The following is an 18,044-nucleotide window of genomic DNA, read 5'->3' as shown; positions in this document are numbered from 1 at the left end:
ATTGGCCTCTGTAGATTTTGTAGAGCAAAAATATCCCAGAGGCTTAGAACAGCACTGTATTTCACCACATACAACCTTTCCTTCAGGTAACTCCAAGCTCTTAAAAAGTTCTTAAAACCAAAAAACCAGAAGTTCACAGATAACTCATTTCCACTGAGCAAACAACCAGCCAGGGACCAGGATACTGCTAAGGAAGGAGCCATGGAATAAGACTTCTCTGCTGTTATGCCTGTACACACAACACACACTGCTGCTAAACCGCAGGGTTTGACTTGGCCTGCGTTTGAAAACAAACAAAACTCTCAAGCCAGAGATAAGCCACAGTATATACACATGAAAAATACGGTAACCTTGAGAGCATTATTTTTCCTATCAGGCATCAACGTGTGAATTGTTAGCAGCAAGAGGAAAAGAAACTTTCCATTGTCACCTCATGCTAGGCTGAGGAAAACGGGAACAAAAACCCCTTATATACACACTGCCACTAAGACTCACACAAAGTACCTTCCTAACCACTGCAATACTCAGGATTAAAAAACAGAGTTCTATTTCATTCAAAATTACAATTTATGAGTCAATTTGTCTAGGAAACATATACAACCACTGCAAAATATTGGTAGATAAAGCTGGTGGGAAAGGAAACTCGGAGCTCTGATCAAATGTGGAAAACAGAAGAGGCACACAACATGTTGAATCCCAGACCTAAAGAAAGATTGTATTATGGGCCAAATAAAGAACTACACCTCCTGGAAAAAGAGAGCAAATAATTAGAGGACCCCAACTGAAGGCATTAGCTGTTATCCCCTTATCTCCCAATGCTATATATTTCATGTGATTTCCCAGAACAGTGTGGACACAGGGATGTCTGTTTCTTTTACAGGAGTTGTTCCAGTCTTCATTAACACATAAAGAGGCAGAAGTGCTGCCTACAGTTGAATGGTCACACCACCTCACCTGGAGTGAAGAGGACCCAGCTTTGAGTTCCTCTTACAGTAAATAATTTACACATTATGAATCAGGTCTAGAAACTCCTTATTCACTTAAGTATTCACTTAAGGAGCATGAATTGCAAGAGGAAGCCAGACCAAGGACCTTAACTGTAATATTTCATAGCACAGAAGAATGTCATGACCATCAGGCAATAACCTTGGATATATGAAAACTTCTCCAAAAGAAGTTCTCCCTCACCTACCACATTCCTATTAAAATGTCACTTCTTCAACACATTAATGGTTTCTGATGAAAAGCCTGTTCAGTTTAAAAAAAATATATATGGCCAAATCTAGCTCAGGATTCAAACCTGATTTTTTTTATCACGACCAGATTTTGCAAAGCCAGATCCAATATCTATCCATGTACAATCAATATTTTAATGCTATCTCTTCCTAAAATGATCTCTAAATGAACCACGTATGGTGCCAAGAATCTGCAAGGCCTGGGAATGGACGGGATGGAAATCTATCACAAGCCTTAGACAAGTGGTACCCTGGCACTTGCCCAGAGTTTTACTGGGCTTTGTTCTACCATGGCAGGGCACAACTTAAAGATTTAATATGAGATTCCTGTGCTCCTAAATTAGATATTTCCTTTCTCTTTTCCTTCTTTGTCAATTTTCTTCTACAATTACAGAGCTCTCTAAGGTACAAACAGATTAATTATGATGGATATGGAAATTTTTGTTTGCCCATAAGACAATGTAGTTGTTATCTTAAATGCATAAACTTCCAAAAATGTTTCAAAATTTCATCAATTTCCAGTAAGCCACATCTTTTCAAAAAGTAGGTCGAGTATGTGGTGCATGGAAAGGAAAAGCAGAGTGAAAGCCTGTCAATGCTTTCAGATGTCCATTCTTCTCAGTAATGCAAGCACTGCTGTTGGGCAAGCTTATACCATGCTGCCAAGTGAAAGCCAAAGGTTTCCCAACAAAATGTCAAACTCAGCATGACTCTAACATTCATAAGAAAAGGATTTGGCAATCTCAGAATAACTTGCATCAGTGAGATGCTTGTGAATCTACAGAGAAGCCCAAGGAAGTTCATACTTTAGGGACAGTAAGCGTGCTCCGAAAGGCGGCGGGAAGGTACTGCACAGCAGACCTGACACTAAGCCCAGCTGATCTCACTGTGTGCATCATGACATGCAGAATGACTCTGTACCACCAGCACAGCAAGGCTAGGCTCATTGCATGTGTGATGCAGCCAGTCTTCAGACCTCCCAAAATGGTTTTGCTGTGTAGGCTCTGCATCTGGTTCTGAATGGATCTGGATGGGACATTAACAAGCTCCTTGCAGACTTGACTTTGGGCTCTTATAGAAAGAGGAAAAATTCAGCAACATTGACTGAAACTGAGACCTCTGCTTCATATATTGAATTGTTGTTTGGTTAAGTTGCTTCTAGCTCTACTTTTCAGGAGTTCAGAGTGTTCTTCTACCAGGCATCCATGAATAAAATTGCCTTTGACTCCCCTTATAATCCTCCAGGTCTTAAAGATGGTAAAGATTATTTGATAGTAGGTGTGGAGCTCCCAGCATTCCAGCTTGGAGAAGTCTACATGAGCAATGACACAGACTGAGATCTCCCTCTGCTTTTAACATTCCCAAGACCCATCCATGCTCTGAGAGAGTATGACACCGAGACATACACTTGGAGTTTTCTCAGCTATCTTCTCTACTGTGCTTAAGCATTGGAAGAAGGCATATGAGCTTATCATTATTATCTATTTTATTAAACTGAACCTAAGTGTTCACACAGGGAGCAGGCCACCCATATGTCAGGAGCTGCAGAGACACAAAAGACATGCTCTTAAGATTCATTTTGTGAATCTTAATTAAGATACAATATAGGAAGAGGAATTTATGTCCTTTAGGACTAAGTTGCATCCTCACTGAAGTTTCCAGGCACTCCCAAGGAAGCAGAAAATAGAATTATAACACTGAAGAGCTTTTATAGAAATTTTATAGAAATATGAGCACCCATGTGCTCATGCAGTTCTCTCCATCAGTATTTAACATTCAAACAAATAAACCCAAAAGCAACAAACCATATCCACAAACCATTTTTAAATCAACATGTTCATTTTCAACCTTTCCAGATGCAAGAAGAAAGCATGCAGATCATCATGATATTAACTTCTCCCCAGTTACACTTCATGGCCCATTTTAGCTTCAGACTTTGAAGAAAACATTTGAGCATTTTTCTCCCACGTGCAACCATTTAAGTTTGGATAGACAACACACTTCTTTTTTCTAAAGGCTAAAAACTTCTTGAAGTCATGCTTCCATGTTCTGGTGGAGAGGATTACACATCACTCCACAAGAACACACACCCTGTTGGCAAGCACAGCAGAGAAATGACAGCTACACAAACACAGGCAAAATACACCCAGACAGTCACCAATTCCCCCAAACCCTGGTTCTTCCAGAGAAACACTCATCCGTTTCACACAGCACCACCGCACATCAGCCACCATCTACTGAACTCAAAAGATGAAGACAACTGATCCATCCTTCACGATCTACTGTAATATTCTGAGTTTCAGGGTTTGTCTGTGGCTTTAAACTATAAGATCTAGTTTCTGAACCAAAGTCTGTTTTTATTTTCCTACTCTTATTTTTTAACTGTGAGGCTTACCAAGAATTGCAAATACCAGTTTTACATGAACTGCAGACTGTTCTGGATTGTTCTGTGTAAGCTTTTAGATCAATAGAGGTGTAACCTACAACCAATTGTACATAAAGGTATTTTGCAGGCTCTTATATAAATTCTCAACTCAGAAGGTATTTTCCATTAAAAACTGAAATTAAAAAGCGGTTAATTTAAACACAAACAAAACCACTTTTTGCACATTTTGGTTTTATGCAAAATATCATGTATCCATATTTTCCTGCACAGCAACTTAAAATATTTTCCCATAGTTCAAGAAAAAAGCATCAACTAAAACAAATTATGGAGAGAAATCAAATATACAACAGTACTTTTGAATTTATACAGCCTGTCCTCTCAATTAATATATTTTAACAAGGAAAAATATTCTAAGACAATACACATTTAAATGGCAGCTTCATGTGCAGTTTTAAGAAGTGTACAGTCATGTCTTGCCTGATTACTGAGATCCTAACTTCATAATATATAAAAGCCACATGAGTGGAAGCCTCCAGTGACACACTCACTGCACATATTGCTTACACAACCAAAGAACCTGCTGGCTTAAAAACTTGGAAGACATTGTTGTAAATAAAATTATACATTAAATGTGGCAAATAAAGGCAAGCTTCAAAATTATTTTCATCATATATAATCTCCATCAAAATTACTGAGCGTCTATGAATTCTCTCCTGACAGAATAAAAAGATATTTTAAAAACAAGTTAGCAAGTCTCTCCAGAAGCAGCACCAATTCATTTATTTTCTCTTGACTCAGGTCAGAGGGGAAGGAAAACACCCTCACACCAGCCCATCACAACTGTTTAATCTGTGACTGGCACACAAAATCTAAACTCCTATAAGCACAGAACAAAGCTTGCTGCCCACTCAGAGCCAGTAAGCACAGATGAGGAACTAGGGAAGAAACCAGAGATAAAAAATGAATTATGTTGCTAATGCAATTGAAGGTTTACAGGAAAAAGAAAGCCTACTATCAAGATTTAAATTAAAAAAAAAAAAAAAGTTCCATCATGCAAGAAATGGGTGAGTGTAAACTTGATGGAGACTGAAATGCTACACCTTTTACTCTTTTTTTTAAACTGCAACATCTCTAGAGCTTTGAATGAGGAAAAGCACTAAACCATAAAAAAAAAGGACACAGAAAGAAACTGCTGGAAAATGCTGTGTAGTAACATTAAGCATAAGGACAAAGCTCTATGAAGATCTTATTGCAGACTGCTAAAATCCATTTAACTCCCCTACTTAGCAAGAGGTATGAAGTCACTGAGTGAGGCTGACACATAAAAATACAGAACTCATGCCAAAGGATCTATTCCTCAAAACATTTCAAAGAAAGGCAAATGCTCACTTAGCAGCTACCTGATAAAAATGGCACATTACAAGAAACAGCAGGCATGATATATCCCAGAATGGGGAAAGACTCTTCCCTGCCCCCAGCGGCCCCATCCAGAGTCTCCCCCTAAACTGGAGGCAGCCAGCTATCCACACCACACTGGAGACTGAAAGGCCAGGAGCAGTGTGGGTATATCTGGCTTCTTGAACCCCAGGCACGGCTGCTCAGTCAAATGTTATCAACCTGATCTCCAAAGGGGTAAAAACGTAAAGAAAAATTAAACTCCTTACTCAAGAATGACAAGTAATGATAGGCAGATGGGGAAAGAAGGGAAACATTGCTCTCACTGAAATCATAAAGCTTTGAATCTGTACTTATCAGTCTCAGCCACTGGTTTCCAATTTTTTGGATCACAGACCTCTGTCAACCCTCTGAATTTCACACAGAGCACTCTGTGCTCTTATCATAAATTGTGTAATTAAGGCAAGATGGTTCCACAGACCATCTGCAGATGACTTAGCACAGCTTTGCGACCACCAGCAGCTCACAGACCAGAGTGAACTGCCACCCAAACCCGGCACTGGAGCACCGTGACCAGAATTTATTGACCAAAAAAGATAACATTTCTAAAGGTATCTATGAACTTCAGTAACCCTTGTCCTTTTTCAAAACACCTTCAGTTTTTGGAGCCTTAGACAATCACTCTTAATTAATAGATCAGACTTGTGTACTGGGGCTGGCAGGAGTTTTGCAAAATTTTATCCTAAATATCTGTGTTGGAACATGCAGGGAAACTTCCTTGTTGTTTTAAGTTAGGATGGGTTATTCTTAAGCATAGACATGCTGTTTGCTCTTGAAGAGGGTACAAAACAAAACAAAAAAGAAAAACCATAAATAATCTTTTATCCTGTTTTCTTTCAACAGCTGCTCATATGTTATCAGAAAGGCTTTTTGAGATACACTGAGTGATGCAAACCTCATCTGCTAATCTCCAGCAAACTGCACAGCACTGCTAAGCAGCGTGGCACAGGACACAGGACAGACATATGAAGTGCTAAGCCAGGTATAAGCCATCTCAAGGCTCTAGCAGTCACCACTGTAACTCAAAGTCCAAAGGGCCCATTTAAGCACTACTAATCCTCTTAAGGCCGCTGCCTGAAGGGTGACAGCCCTGCACAAAATCTCTGTAATGCTGCTGGTGCTGCAGGCCAAGCTCTGGCTGCCCCCGCTGTGCCTCTGCCCCTGGGACACCCAGGGAGCACTGTCACCTCCTCAGTCCCTTCCTGGCACCTTCTCAGGGAAATGCCCATGAACGCCTTCCACGGGCAAGAGGAGCCTCCATGCCTGTCCTCCACTTTGGCTGCTCTGATAGCTAATGCTCTGACTCCTCTGATACTGTGAACAAAATGCAGGATGCTTAGAATTTTTGGTCTTTTATCTTAATTTTTTTGACATGATCTAATTACAGTCATTCAGTGGTGCCCTCTAATTATCAGTAGAAATGAATACTGAAAGATGACCCTTGTCTTCCACAATTCCCTCCCCTCTTCCCCCACTACCCTTCTCGTGCCCTTTACAGCATGTCTGTCCAGACAATGCTTGCAACACATGAAGCCTTCTTTACACACACACAGTAAGTAATATATGGTATATACCAGAGGTACCCATGATAAACCATTTACTAGAACGAAGTCAAAAAAAGTGATGTAAAGGAACATATTTTAAAGGAGAAGGAAACTTTGGAAGATTGGTTTCACCAGAGTTTGAAAGGAAATAGTTTCTCCATGGGAAAAGATGACATCAGATTGCATGCTTATGTCTTGAAGTTTCCTGCAGATACTTCCCATTTTTCCTCAGGGTTGCTTGTTTCATGCACAATTACTTGTCCAATATAGCCACTAAAGAAACATAGCACAAAGAGCTTCTTCTGTTCAGCTGAAGATCAGTAACACTAAGTGTGCAAAGCCCAGTTTGGGTCACTCAGGGTGTTTTGCACTGCTAACACCACATTAACTACTGCTAATTGGGAGGCTAAAAAACAGGGGGAGAACAACTGGCTGCCTGGCTCTACCCAGTTCTCTCATTCTTTATGCAAAAGCCATAAACTGACTATTTCATTTCTTCTAAGTTGCCTATTGTGACATTTATAAACAGGAACCTGGCAGCATGTCAATGGTGCAAACTGATTTCCTTTCCTAAATACAATTTAAAAAAGCAAATAAACAAGGTTATGCCTGCTAATGAAACATTATATGCCATGCTGGAGCTAGTTTTTCTCAAATGTATTCTCTAGAGCAGATGGAACACCAATAAACACAAAACAACAAACCCTTTTATAAAAAACATGTTTATAAGAAAATATGTTCTCCATAGAACTTTGTCTAAGGCAAAACTGACTTATATCTGTAATATTATCTCAGGGAGAGAATTATGGTCCCATTAGATTGCTGTAAACAAGGGAGCTTGCCATGCATTTCAAATGGAGAAGGGCTGCTAAGAAACATGAGAAGAAGAAAAGAAATTTGCTAGGATACTTACTAGGTGCAATTCTTAAAGGCCTTAGTTGAAATCAAGGCCTTACTGTGGTAAAACCTATATAGACACATTGAAGAACAACACTTGTCCACAACCCTCAGAGACCAGAGACAAAACAAGGAAAGAGGAAAGAAGAAAAAGAGAAAGTGAATTGTTCAGCCAAATATCAGGACTCAATGCAAGGGCTCTTTTCTCCCAGTCCAGTGTCCTTTACTTTGCACTGTTTTCTTGCAGCTAGTGCTTATCTATGAAATTGAGAAGACCAGAAAAGTTTAAATAAATAGATAAAAATTAAAAGAAACAGAATTATAAACTCTGCTTGAGTTTTTTTCCAGCACTATCATTTCATTTCTGTAAATCAGAGTGCACATACTAAGGGGGTACTCAAAAAACCTTCTCAAAGTAGATGCATGTCAACTTCTGCAGGACAAGCAATTAGACATCCAAAAGGAGCGGCCAGATCTGGAGGCCAGTCAGAGGGTAGTTGAAAACCTGGCCTTCCTTTCTTTATTCTAAGGAGTTTTGTTTTTATCCATCATGGAACAGAAAGCTGGGAGGGGGAGGGCGGCACTCCTCCAGGAATTGCTTTAAACAAGCCTTTGATGCTGCTAACTGAAGGCACTAGGCTTTTCAACATTATGCAAACCATTTATAATCTGTTAATAGCAAATTCACAGAGACAGCACTTTGGCATCTAAATTTGTTGTATTTTATTTAAAGCTTCTTTGAAATTCTCATCATTGATTTCACTGGCATAAGTTATTGGCATCATACATGAGTTACAGCCCTGGCTGTTGACTGCACTCAATGACCAGAACATTTTTTAGACAGAGCAGTTGGTAAAGAGAGCAAGGATGGTAGCAACAAAACAGCCAGTGATTTTCCATTCAGGCAGTTTCAAGCAGAAAACCAGCAGGTTTAACTTTTCTGCTAAGAAGTCAAGTGGAAATGCTGCTACCCTGGTAATAAAATGCATCTCCTAAATATTCTGTTACCCCAAGCCACTGTGACAGCTGTGTTGGGCCAGGCAGGCTGGTACTACATGGGCACTCAAACAAAAGGCTGGGAAAGGTCCAGGAGTGAAGGTTAATGGTGCTCTCACAAAGACCCAGACAAACCATTTGCAGCATAATGAGAGATCATAGGTTTAACCAGTGAAGTGGGTTTCCAAGTGTGCTGGTAGGAAAATCATCTTGATCAGTGAAAATCACAAAAGCAACACCAAGACGTCAAGTCCGGATCAAGTTAATTCACCAGGTCTCCTGGGAATTACTCACAAAGGCAATGCAGTTTTGCGGGGTCCACAATCACTTCAATCAATTTTAGGTTGATGCTTTGGGAAAGGAGAGCTAGTTTAGTTTAGATCTTGAACTGAAAGAACTTAAATAAAATTAAGTACATAATTTGGAAGCCTTCAGACAAAAATTAATAACATTTGTAGCCATAAGAGTTAAAAAGGGTAAGAATTAGAAAGGCAAACAGAGTGTCTACACTGAAGGCAAAATGTTAGATACACTTCTAGTTAAAGGAAGTTCACTTCTGCTGAGTACAGCAAGGGCTACTGACAAATAGAGATTACAAGAAAGTGTCCTCTGAATCCTGAAAGCTGGTAAGCAGTCTGGTTAAGGAGAAGCAGCCCTGGTCCACCTCTGCCTTGGTTTCAGCAAGTGACAGAGAGACAGGCAAAAAAAATAAGCAAGACTAGGAGAATAAACATGCTTGGAAGAAAGATAAATCAATATTGGTCCTTCTGCAAGAAACAGAGTTGACCATCCACTGATGAAGGCATGTGACTTGGTCTTAAACACAGATGGAGATCTCTGGAAGAAGAGCTGTTGTTAATGAGAAAAAGAACAAGTAAGCAAGCTGGTATGGAGCTTGGACACAACTTCCCAGGACAGGGGCAGCAGAAAACATCAAAAATATAACTCCTTGGACAGAGCAAATGTGTTCTCCAGGTCAGGTAGACTGGAAACAGCACAGCCATCCTTTTCCTCACCCTTGTACAGATTTACTGCATGATTTTGATGAAATTACTTCACATTCTTCTGCCTTACATGTAAAACGGAACAAAGACCTTCAACAGCTACACAGTGCTTGGAAGTGACGAGAAAGAAATAGATTTTAGAGACAACACAGTGTATGCACCTGGGAAGGCAATGTAACACAGCAGTGAGAGAGCAGAAGAAGGTTTTTTTTTTGTAAGAGAACTCCACAGGACTTTAAAATAGCATGCATTTCAAACCCACAAAAATGACAAGAAATCATAATCTAGATATTTCAACCAATACAGAAAATAGTTATATAATGAATACCATTAAAAGAACTGTGAGACAAAAGAACTGTTATTTGGTAACTGTAAACATGAGAGAAAGACATGTAAATCAGTAAAGGAGAATAATGACTGCATACTCAAATCCAGAGAGTCCAGACAACATTGCAGGATCTATTCTTCAGAAAAGAGGAGCTCATTATCTGCAGAAAATTGTATCCAATTAAAGGATACCTGGCTGTACATCCAATATGGGCACTAAAAATTGTGAGCCAGTTCAGAAGAGTCAGGGTAAAAATCTTACTGAGGGTATATGGTGGTGGTGGTGGTGATGAAGGGGGTGAATTCTCAGTTGTAAAAGCAGGATATGTTTGGCTCAGCTTCTTTTCTGAATGAAGGAAATTGAGAGAAAAACAAAGAAGCTGCACTAGATTTGATAATGCTACCAGACAATGATCCAGATGTACACGCTTCCAGTCACACTAATTAAATGTGGTGTGGAGCCATCCTGGGGAAATTACACACCATTCCTTTGGAGTACCACATGCTTCTGAAATGCCTTGGTGAAGTTCTCACTGCATCTGAGGAGCCACGATGCTCCTTTTCCTAACCAAAAAATTGATTCATCCTCCTGTATAATTGGTCTTCCTGGTGTGACCCAGCCAGATAGATAACTTCATTCAAGGAGGAAAAACATGATTCAGGCAGGAGTTTCAGCTAAGCCATGAATTAAACAGGGCAGGCAGGCATCCTTGAGCAACAACCTAGCTGCACTTGGAGAACTGTTAATTCGGAGTTCTCTCCTCCACACAGCAGCTTTTGCCCAGAAAGTGGCAGTCAGTGGGATATTTACAACCTGAGCAATGTGATAGCTGAAAGTTGAAGAACAGAGAAGAGGGTCAGGAGTTCCAGCCTAGCACAAGTAGCACCACAGTCCTGTTCTCAAGAGCAGCTAGCTCCTGGGTGTCTGCATTAAAGAATAGCAATATTACCCTTCAACCTTGAACACTGCTCATTTTAAACTAGCCTAACTTACATTTTTAATACACCAGACTCAAAAAATAGCTACTGCAGGCTCCAGGAAATGCTACCTGGTTTTTCTTCACCACCAGAAGACAACTCAATGGACTGTGCTCTGGAAAGCCATTGGATCACACTTTCTAAGCAAAAGGAAAGAGGTTTTCCAGTAAGATAGTGCTCAGAAGGTGATTCTGTGTATATTTTAGCCTGTCTGCCAGTCATCTAGGAAAACTACAGCGGCAACTCCCTGACACAGTCAGTACTGAATATCACAATCTTCACCATTCCTGTTGGTTATATAAGAAAAGGCAATGTGACCCCTGTATGATATTCTGAAAGCCATTTCTCAAACATTTTCATAAGTGAATGCTTGAACTCGTTTCAGATGCTTGCTACAAATTTTTGTTTTTGAAAGCAAAGGTGGAAAAGCCAGAGCTCTTTGTGACTCAGTGGAAGGTCTCCTTCAAAACACATCATCTCACATTTCTCACCTACAGCTGTGACAAGGTTTGCAAAGCTGGAACCAGTGAGTCTGGATTGCTAGAGCTGGCCCAGAATTTTGCTCAGAGTTTTTATTTTCAAAGAGCCAAACAAGAAAGCTGCTAAGTTTGTCTGAATTTACTGTTTGTGTCCCATGTAATAAGACTAGAAATTTTAATTCTCTCTACAAGATTTATTAGGTATTGGCAGGGATGCATATGGAAGTTTAGCATCTTGAGAAAAACTATTCAACAGAGAAAGAGAGAAAAGAAAAGTAAACTCAAGGAGGTTGAGTTTACTCAAAGCAAAACCATAAAGAATAAAGATTTGTGTAATAGTAGAGAATATACATTGTTGCTCTGTTAGATTATTTGCTTTAAGGCAGAAATATGATAGTCTGAATTTTAATAAGATATGGTGAAGTCTGTGAGGTAGGGAGTCCAAAATGATTACTCTTCCTTCAAAAAGGACAGACAATGTACTACCCTACAATACTTGGTCTGTCTCTTCTTACAGTAAACATTGCTAATGCTCCTGGAGAGGGGCTGACCTTGCCAGCCAATTACATTATGCTAATTTGTCTGTTACTATAACTCCTACAGAGGCATTCACAGCTCAGAGCAGGACAGAGATTTATATTGTCTCTTCCAAGCTGCAGACTGTGGACGTTAATCTGTCTCCCTCCTTCCAGCTACAACTCCACATGGCAATATCTACATGCAGTGCCACTGTACATTGAAAGAGACAGTTATTGCCAGCTTTATTCAACTTAGAAGACAAGCCGTGGTCCTACTTTGCCCTTTTAATGTGTCACTCTACTCAGAAAGCATATGCTTGGTAACAGCTGTTTTCCTATGAAAACATATGGTTTCTCATATGCTTTTGAAAACACCACAGGAATGTATTTGCTTGCTAGATGCTAGTGCTGTGTCTCTACATCCAGCAACAAAATTATCAAAGGGAACTGAACACTTTCTATGTTATACTCATGTGTTGTAAAAATACCCGTTGTTTTAAAGCAACAACAAAAAAAAAATCATCCAGCTGAAAAGATTTAATGTCAAAATAAGCCTCATAATTTAGAAGGTATGCGCTCTACATTGTTACTTGAAGATGGGATCCAAACACAAGTCTTCTGCAAACATATAGCAAGTAGCATAGCAGTTTATAGTTCATGTTCCTTCATGAAAACAAAAACTGGTGAGACCTGCCTCTTCTAGCTAAGCTTTCCTAGCATCTTTCAGCTGAGATATGATAAACAGAGTATCAAAAACAATTGAGTCACAGCAGCTTATAACAAACCACTGTCCTTCAAGTAAACCACAGCACTGACCTTTACATGCTTCTTTCCCTCCCTTCATAATATTTAGGGCAAGCTAAGAGTATCCACACAGCCAGTAGCATGTCAGATGAGGTAGAAAGTAGCTGATTTGTTGGGCTACTTTAACTCAGATGTGTTCAGTCTAGGGTCAGGTTAAACTGAAAGCTAAATATTTGGGTAAATAAAAGTTCTGGCTGTGGTTTTGAAACCTATTTCAACATCAGCTGACACAGAAACTGACATAAATATGCAGAAAGTTTTCCAAGTGTTAGAAAGACAGGGAGGTTACAGATTGGCAGGAAAACAAGAAAAATGCAAAAACATGGCCTATGACAAGATCTTACAGAAATTTCCCTTTGGCATTGAAAATAATTCCACTGGAATATTTGTAGAAAAGAAAGAAAAAATTATATTCCAACTAGCTCATGCTGTAACACCAACAAAATGAAGAAAACCACCAATTTTACTTTCAGACCTTCTGAACACACCGCTGTCTAGGTGGTATTCAAGTACTTCTCCTGTAACTGAAATAATTTTACACCTGTGTGTTGATGGTGGTCAAGCACAGGATCACACCAAAAAAATCCCCCATCACAATGAAATGTTAATGTTTTATTACCTATTAACAGTGAGGGAGCACACAGAAGTCCACACAAATTTGTATCAGTGACTTTACAATTTCCAGCAGATCATGTTGCAGTGCCGCCTGCAGTTAAAGCCCTGAGCCACAGGCTGGCTTTTAAGGTGCTTAAACACATGATGCAAAGAGGTCAGGAAAGCAAATGAAGGGCAAGAACTGGTGAAACCCCCATGACAGCTTGAGGTATGGCCCTGCTGGGCCCCTTTCCATGGGTTGTGATTCCCTCCTCAGAGTCTGTGAAAGGTAACACTCGCCTGGTGGGCACACAGGTCACTACGAGGATCCGGCGTTTTGCAAACTACTGGCAGATGTGCAATAAACCCACACTGACCTTCTTTCTAAAAGCAAGCAGCAACCAAAGACTTATTAATATGCCCTGGGCATAGGAGATGTAAGAAAACAGGCTGATTTCTTGTGTAACTGTTTCTACCAGCTAGGAACTAATGTACCAGGGACAAAAATAAAAAGCCCTCAGAGGAAACTAATACAGGATGTCTCTCTGGAAACACAATGGTCTTAAAATGATACAAGCCAAGGGAATAGAAATACACCCTTACCTATCTAAAAAATGTTTTGTGGTTATCAAATAGAGGTATAACCTTGTTCATCTGGTTAGACACTACAAGGAAATTATGAAACCAGCTTACAATAAAACCTTCTTAATAGTGCCCAGAGCTCTCAGTCCCAGAAGGTAACTGAGAACACCTTTTACCCAAGGTGACTCTTCAAAGCTCAAATGAATAGGAAGGTCAAAAAGCCAAGAGTTTGTCTCATTGAGACAAACAGTTTGCATGTTGCACTGGTCGTATCTGCTACAGAACAAAAACATCCACCATGAAACCATATTTGCTTCTTTTTTTGTTTACACATTCAGAAGTAAAGAAGGAGGAAAAAAATAATAAAATCAGGTATAGGCTGTCATTCAGAAGTTTCTAATCCTGACAAAATAATACGGCAACATGCTCCTGTTTGACCTCAATTTGATATCCATAACTCCAGATCTTCAGCAGAAAAAGAAGAGGTTGATTTACAAATGCATGTCCAGTCTTCCCAAATGTTTCCAATAGCTTTGTGCAACAACAGGTATTTTCATAAAGCACAATGGTATGAAAAGACTTAAATGCACATGCAGAAAGAATGAAATCAACTGCTTGAGGTATCATTCATCACATACCAAATAAAAAGTAATAAAAATATTTATAGTATTATATTGTTAACCTGCATTTCTCTTCAGAATCAGAACTGGCTTTTCCATAAAGCCAGTTAATTTGCTCATAATGATCAACACATGATATATCTCTGAAGTCTCCAAAATTAAATTTTCTACTAATTTTCCAGCTGATGAACAAAAGGAAACTGCTCTTCCTGCGTAATTAAGTTAGCTTATAGTCCTATTATGAACAGTCTATACGAGGCTGTATCTGTACCAGCTATATGACAAATTCTCATTTATGACCTTGTTATGCATGTAGACAAAAAAATATTTTTAAAAAAAACATTGAAAAACACACTGCATATTCCAGAAAAAAATTGCCTCAAGATGCATATTGCATTTCAGCAATTTGCATATTCAGCAAAAATGACTTCACACTAGAGGTGATCTAAAATTATTTCACATACAGATATGCATTGTATTGAGCAATATTTTCAGAATATGTAGTAAAAAGAAGAGCCCAGTATGAAAGTACATTGAAGTTTAAGCTTTCCAATCAGTTCAGTGGGTTTACATGAGCAAAATTGATCTCTTCATGAAGTTTCAAGAATTTCTCCACTGCAGCAGTATCTTCTGATTATTTCTTTATTAACAATTACTGGCAGAAGCTTTTCTGCTTGACGGGAGTAGGAGCATTTAAAATTACCAGAGTACCACATTGCTTTACATCCCAGAAAGGGTGAGGGTGTCTAGCTGGCAGAGTTCATGGAAGTGACAGGGGCCCAGTCCAGACAATGTCTGTACAGACAGCACTGCAGATTCCTTGGTTGCTCAGCTCTTTCACACTGCATTAATACTCTTTGAATGCATCAACTCTGGAACTCTAAGCAGAATTATTTTTTTATTTTCCTGGAAAACATGTTGTGGTATTAGCTTAGTAATTTAATCTTGTTGGCAATATAATAGTTATGGCATAATCCCTCATGTTATAAAAGTAATTGCCATAATCATAAGCTACATTCAATTATTTCTTTTTCTACATTGCAGCTGCAGTGGTTTCCCACTCCCAACCTGCCATCCTGTTGCTGACAATACAAGAAGGGGCAGAAAGCAGAGCTCACAAAACACTACTACATCCCATCCCCTTCCCTTGCCTAATAGCAAGTGACTCCCCATCCCAGTTAATAAAGAGCTCCTTGTCCCTCCATTATGCAGTGTAATCTTTAAAAGATTACATTCTCATTTGGGAATGAGCCAAGAGCCAGTGGGAAATTCTCTACTAAATTGGATAGGGAGACAACAATATGAAGGGCAGCTGGATGGAAGTACATTTTTTTCAGGGCATTCCTATTCCTGGGGCCCTGTGGCATTGTTAGAAGTCCAGCAGTCTCTGCTCTGTTGTCAGGATAATGCTATTCAAGAAGAAGGGGATACAGATTAGCTGGTTTGAAGATGGAATGTGAGGAAACAAATATTGAAAAGTAAGAAGAAAAGAATCAGAAAGCCCAAAGTCTTACTGCCTTAACACAAAACCAAGGGAAGAACATTTTGTTTTAAAACAATGTATTAAGTGTATCAACTTCAATAGCAAAAGATGCTTTTTTTCCTTACCCAACTGTCAACAGGAAGGCAATTTGAGCACTCCATCACTAACAGCATATTAAGTACGATTTTGAAAGGAACATTTCCCTCACTGACTCTTTCTCCTTGCCTGCACCTTCCAACAGATGCACTTGCTCTGTGGGATCTGCTTTCCACCCCACACTACCTGTGATCCAGGATGGGAAAACCACAACAACACCGGGCAGGCAGGCCCTATCCCATTTATCCCTTCACATGGAGGAATGTAAGTGAAGGACAAAGGCAACTGCATTTTTGTTGCGTTTTTTCCTATTTCCTTGGGGTTTTTTTGTGGGGTGGGATTTCGTTGGGTTGGTTTGGTTGGGGGTGGGCTTTGGGTTGTTTGTTTTTATTTGGTTTGGGCCTTTTTAGTTTGTTTGGGGTTTTTTTATGTATATATACACTTTCATTGTTTTTTTAAATATTTCTCCATAAATTACATAGATTTACATGTCCAGAAGACTGGATAGCTGGTTGATACTTATTTGGTCAATGATGGCATACATATATTATCATCTTAGTACTGCAGTTAGTTAGAAAATACAGAAAAAAAAAAAAAAAAAGAAAGCTGTAACAAATGTCTTTTTTTTTTTAAGTAGTGGACCTTTTCTATCTACCCCAGAAAAAAAAGTTTTGAATCATAACATGAAATTATTCCCTTTCATGTTGCATAATTAGTTATTAGGAAGAAGTAAAAAAATAGTTCTCACAGAAGGGTGTCAGAAAAATTTGGTTTACCCTTAAATTTCTGTTTATCCAAGTACAACTTTCCTCATCTACAGGAGTCAACTAACAATAGTTACCTTTCGTTAGTCCATGGGAGGCAGTAGTTAAAACACATTAAAATAGAGGATTGTTTGCAATTTAAAGTCTCGGTGTTGGGAAGTCCTGATTCAGCAAACTATCTCTCTTCAGCAAACCCCTGCACACATGCTTGAAGTTAACCATATGTTTAAGAGCTATTGAAGTACATGGACTTTGGCCCCATTTCAGAAAATCAGTTATATACACATTTAACTGGCTGAGATGGATGAAGCAAAGAAAAGAAATTTGGATATAAGAGGTGCACCTGAAAAAGATTCCAGCCACACAATAATCCACAAAATAAGAACTTATGTGCAGAGGTGTAACACACGTAATAGTTTTCCTGGTTTTCCTGAAACATATATGCTGGCATTTACATTTGCATGAGTTTATTGTACTGGGAAAAAAATAGCATAAATGGGAAAGAGCCATGGTTACTTTGTCATTACAGGAACAGGCCTTACACAGATGTATACTCCCCAAGGGACATACAAAGAGATCTCAGAGATAAGGCAGGAGTATGATGAGAGAAAGAATATCTTAGAAAAGACTATAAAGAAAGCAGAAACACGAGCATTCAGACTGACTTTCCTTTCCACTTTTTCAGGGAAAAGCTATTCTAATACCCAGCATCAACTTAGCACCTTCATGTCTCCTCTTTTCTTGTACAGCCACATCCCTTGACATCTCATTTCAATATTAAGCTGAGCAACTAATTCCATTTCCTTGGACTGGGGGTGGAAGGGGTGGAAGGGACAGGATGGGCATGGTGAGGAGAAAAGCAAATTTTACTTTTCACACTCCTCAGTCTCTGCTCCCCCAGTTCTGCTAAGAAGTACATCACAGGAATATTTTGATATCCCACTTCTTAAAAAAAAACAGCTGGTTTTTTAATGTCTGCTTCATATGAGTGCTGATTTTTCAGTCTATCTCTCTCAGTTGAACAGCCTCATGATAGCCTCTCTCAGCTTTCTTCATGTCTTAGTAATATTCTTTTCTTTCTTCTTTTTCTGTGTAAATTTTCCTTTCCATTTTCCCCATCAAGTCTGATCTGGGGAGGAATACATTGTAAAAAAGAAAGGTACTTTTCTTCCTTTTATTTCTTGCCTCCTTTAGGAACCCCTACTTTCTAGTCTTCCTTCTTTCTCTCCCCTCTGTGACATCAGGGAGGACTCTTCCAACAAAAAGGAGAGACTGGCAAGGG

At 39.2% G+C, this 18,044-nt stretch overlaps 1 protein-coding gene across 4 annotated transcripts in view; it reads right to left on the bottom strand.

Annotated features, from left to right (window-relative positions):
- The window catches only part of CREB5 (cAMP responsive element binding protein 5), a 256,873-nt gene that overhangs the window by 174,172 nt on the left and 64,657 nt on the right, over positions 1-18,044 (bottom strand). The window lies entirely within an intron of this gene.

This window comes from Ammospiza nelsoni, chromosome 1 (assembly GCF_027579445.1).
Source record: "Ammospiza nelsoni isolate bAmmNel1 chromosome 1, bAmmNel1.pri, whole genome shotgun sequence".
In the NCBI taxonomy this organism is placed as follows: domain Eukaryota; kingdom Metazoa; phylum Chordata; class Aves; order Passeriformes; family Passerellidae; genus Ammospiza; species Ammospiza nelsoni.
The sequence above is the reverse complement of the archived record's forward strand: the minus strand, read 5'-3'. Positions and strand labels throughout refer to the sequence as shown.